Source organism: Chrysochloris asiatica, unplaced genomic scaffold (assembly GCF_000296735.1).
Source record: "Chrysochloris asiatica unplaced genomic scaffold, ChrAsi1.0 scaffold00323, whole genome shotgun sequence".
NCBI lineage: Eukaryota > Metazoa > Chordata > Mammalia > Afrosoricida > Chrysochloridae > Chrysochloris > Chrysochloris asiatica.
The window spans coordinates 184608-189691 of NW_006408841.1; positions in this window are offsets into that span (position 1 = coordinate 184608).

A 5084-nucleotide genomic window follows, 5' to 3' on the forward strand; every position below is an offset into this window, starting at 1 on the left:
GCTGGTTCCCGCCCCACCCCCCCAAGCCCAAAGGAGCTGGGGATGCTGTGGCGCCCTTTTAAAAAGACTGTAATTCCTTGCATAGTGATTTCTAAAAGAAACGGGTCTAAGCCTCTGGCGCACTAAGCTTTACATGGGCCGTGAGACTGTGAATTCCTACCTGGGAGGCTCAACTCACGAGCTTCCCCCCCCCCATTCCGGAGCCCCCACTCACAAGCACCGCCTGGCCGCCCTGGCAAACCGGAAGCCCTCCCTAACATTTTGAAAGATGAGAAGATACACATTCAAGAAGCTGAACGTACCCCAGGAAGGATAGACTCCAAAAGAAAATCAACAAGACATATGATAATCAAGCTCTCCAAAATCAAAGACAATGAGAGAATTCTAAAAGCAGCCAGGGAAAAGAGAAGTGTTACTTACAAAGCAAGCAAAACAGATTAAGCTCTGACATCTCACCAGAAACCATGGAGACAAGAAGGTAATGGGGAGACATATATAAAACCCTAAGAGAAAAACTGTCAATCAAGAATCATCTATCTAGGAAAACTGTCAATCTAATATCAACAGAGAAATCTTATCAACAGAGAAAAGACTGAAGTTGTCAAGGACTTCATTCTTCTTGGATCAACTATCAACACTCATGGAAGCAGCAGTCAAGAGATCAGCCAACGTATTGCATTGGGCAAATCTGCTACACAGGAACTTTTTAAAGTGTTGAAGAGCAGAGATGTCAGCTTGAGGACTAAGGTGCGCTTGACCCAAGCCATGGTATTTTCAATAACCTCATATGGATGCGAAAGCTGGACAGTGAATAAGAATTGATGCCTTTGAGTTGTGGTGTTGGAAGAGAATACTGAAAGTGCCATGGACTGCTGAAAGAACCAATAGATCTATTTTGGAAGAAGTGCAACCAGAGTGCTCCTTGGAGGCGAGGATGGCTAAGCTTCATCTCTCATACTTTGGACATATTGTCCGGAGAGAACAGTCGCTAGAGAAGGATGTCATTCTGGGTAAGATGAGGGTCAGAGAAAAAGAAGAAGACCCCTAACGAGTTGGATCAGCCAGGTGGCATCATTGATGGCATCAAGTGTGGTAGTGGTGATGGGGTTGGCCCAGGATCAGACATTGTTTCGTTCTGCTGTGCATGGGGTCACTATGAGTCAGTTCCGACTCGATGGCACCTGACAACAACAATATGATGGTACAATTAAAACATTCCAGGATAAACAGAAGGTAAGACATTTTGTTAAAGGCAATCCAGCACTTCAAAACATCCTAAAGGGAATTCTTTGGACTGAAAAACAAAAAGAACAGACAACAACCAGAGATTGAGAGACATGCAACACCACCTGAAACTCAGACAACTGATAACAGAGTCCAGAAGAGAAGGGAAAAAGATAGGAACAGAGATCCAGGTGCTGAGGAGGTCAGGTAAATTACAGGAAACATTAGACTGTCTTAAATGGAGGAAAAAGTTAGTAGACTATAGTGTAACCCCAAAGAAAGTGAATATTTCACAACTTACCAAGAAAATGAACTTCCAAGCAGAACATGAAAACTAAGAAGAAATTGAACAAGAAATAGCACAAAAAAGACAAACTCAGCACAGGAAGGAATGCAAAACAAAAGAACCAACAGCACTACCAAAAAATTAACATAATAGAAGCAATTAATTCATACCTATCGATAATTACACTGAATATCAATGGATTAAATGCACCAATGAAGAGACGGAGAGTGGCAGGATAGATAAGAAAATAAGACCCTTCAGCATGCTGCCTGCAAGAGCTACACCTTACACACAAAGAAAAAAAAAAAAGACTAAAAATTAACGGATGAAAAAAAAATATACCAAACTAACTGCATTAATAAACAAGCAAGAGTGGCAATACTGATTTTTGATAAAGTAAACTTTAAGCCAAAAACAGCATATAAGAGATAAAAAAGACACTATCTCTTGATCAAAGGGTCAATTGAGCAAGATAACATAACCATAATAAATATCTACCCTCCCAATGAAAGAGCACCAAGAAGCAAACCCTACTAGAATTGAAGAAAAAAATAGACAAATCTACAATTATAGTGGGAGATTTTAATATGCCACTTACAAAAAAGGATAGAACAACCAGAAAGAAACTCAACAAAGTTACAGAGGAACTAAACATCACAATCAATCAACTTGAACTCATAGCTGTGTACAGAGCATTCACCCTAACAACAGCAAAATATATATTCTTCTCCAGCACTCATGGAACATTCTTCAAAACTGACAATGTGTTAGGTCACAAAGCAATCCTCCATAAATTTACAAACATCAAAATACTACAAAGAAACCAAAAGAGACTTACAAAAGTGGAAGACAAAATAGATGATTGGGACATAACTAAAAATTAAAAACTTATGTGCATTAAAAGACTTCACCAGAAGAGTTAAAAAGGAACCCACAGAATGGGAAAAGTCTTTTGCAACAACAGATTGGACAAGGGACTCATTTCTAAAATCTATAGGAAACTACAACACCTGTACAAGAAAAACACAAATAACCCAATTAAAAAATGGGCACAGGATCTGGTCAGCCAACAAACATAGGAAGAAATGTTCACGATCACCAACCATTATAGAGTTGCAAATCAAAACAACAATGATATATCATCTCACACCAGTAATAACAGCAAAGATAAAAAAAGTAGAGGAAAGTAAATGCTGGCGAGGATGCAGAGAGGCTGGAACCCTCCTACATTGTTGATGGGATTGCAAAATGGTTCAACTTCTCTGGAAGCAATATGGCGCTCCTCAGAAGGTTGGAAATAGAAATACAGAAATTATGATCCAGCAATTCCTCTACTTGGTATTTACCCACAAGAAATATGAGCCATAACATGAGTAGATATATGAACACAAAATTTCACAGCAGTACTATTTACAATTGCAAAAATATATAGACAGCCTACCTTGAGGACATTATGCTGAGTGAAATTAGTCAGTCACAAGAGGATAAATACTGCATAGGACCATTATTGTTAAAGACCAAGAAAAAGAACCCACCCAAAAGGGAGAAAAAATCCCCAACTGTATATATACTTGCTGATCACTGGGATGTATAGGGGGAGAGAAAGGGAGAGAGGGAGAGGAAGATAGAACACAGGGTAGGGAATAGACACAGGATAGCTTGAGTGCTGGGGGGATATAAAAGAAGGGGGAGGGGAATGGAAGAACAAGGAGGATGGGAGAACACTTAGGCAGGTTTGCATGGGCTAAATGGGACAGAGGTAAATGATGATCTATACACAACCTTGGAACAACAGGGTTCTGGGATACAGGGATTGAGGCATAGGTTGAATGGGTAAAAGAGGGGAATAATTTTAAGATGCTTGGCTGTCTTTTGAATCTTGGTTCCCCTTGCCTATCACTGTAAAATAGATACTTGAGAGGTAGAGAAAGGAATAGCCAGAAACACCACAATAGAAGGCTTATCAGTCCCTCTTATGCCTATTACTGATTGGAATACCTTAAAGGGGGCTAGAAGTTGTCCAGTGAAAGAGGCTTCCTGTGGAGCCTTTGTGTTGCATACATAATACCATTGGTGGAATCCTGAACCTCATCCAGAATCATCTGAGGTAGGAAATTTCCACTTGAAGGACAAGCAGATCAGTCTGGAGTGTCTAGAAGAACAGAAGATACTTCGTGAAAGAAAGACTGGCAGGAAAAATAAAACAAAACCAACAATAATGGCAGTCTGATTGACTACTATCTGAACAAGCAAATTGTGTGCCAGGGAGCCATCAAGTCAAGTCATCAGGTCCCCTCAGAACAAACCCCCTTCCAAGACTAAGACTCAAGGGTAATACATGAGCAGGCATGTGGTCTAACTGGTGACCACATTGGTCACTGATAAGGGGAAGTAGGGGAAAAACAGCAATGAAGTTGTGAGCTAAGTCCAACCACATTTAACAGACTTCTGTGAACCCAGGTGGAGACCTGGTTTGCCAGCAGTATGGCAAAACTCCTGGGCCCAGAGGTAGTGACATGGTCACAGAGGACTAGAGCAGAGAGTGAAGCACACAGCTGATATGACATGAGGGGAGATGCACAAGAACACCCAAACTTGCAGATAGTACCCACTTGACCTGGCTTCAATGGCTGGATGATCAGAACATGACTAGAAGAAGAAAGAAGAGAATGAAAAAGAGTAACCCGCTGTAATTTTATGAACTTTACCTATACTTATGGATATATTAGCTCAAAAAAGGGAAGAAATCTTTACAGTGGAGGTCATTCCTAACCCCTCAGTACACAGGGTTGAACAGAGTTGGGCAACTTAGACTTTGGCTAGCCAAAATGGGGGAGCTACAAAGGCAAGAAGTGACTGACTTACAAGCTTTCAATAGAGAGCAGGGAAAGGGAGAATCTCCACTGAATGGTTTCCAATCTGCTGGAACAGGGCTAATGAAAGGAGATGAGGATAAAATTCTTGTAGTACAATAGTGAATAATTGGGGGGAAGAAATCAAGATGGCAGATCAGGTGGAAGTGCAGTGACAAGTTCTTCCGGGAACAACACAGAATACAGGACCAATAAGGCTCAGGGAATGGTCCCAGAACTCTGAACCACATATAAAGGAATATTTAGAAGGTTGGAAGACTTACTACCGGAGAGTTTGTGGATGAAGCAAGAAATCCATTGCTTCCTGGTTCAGGACACTCAGCTGCTCCAGGAGCTGCCATTTTGTGTGGAGCCAAGTGGGGAAAGGATTAGAGCAGCCACGGACGCCTGACAGAGCCACAGAGATAGAAGTGTAGACATTCTTTTCTTTTCTTTCTTTTCTTTTTTTTGACATCTTTTCATTGGTCCCTTGCTGTCTGCGTACCTCCATTCTGGTAACTACTATAGGGGTGCCTGAGCTAGTGGATACCCCAGCCCCACCCTCGGAGGGTTCTACTACGCATGTGCATAGATCGCCTCGAAATTTAAAGAGACAGTTTTCACTTAAAACCAAACAGCCGACAGATACTTAGCCCAAGAACAGGCCTTGAACTTTTCTTGTTTGCTTTTTGTTCTGTTTTTTAACACGGGAAAGAGAAGGA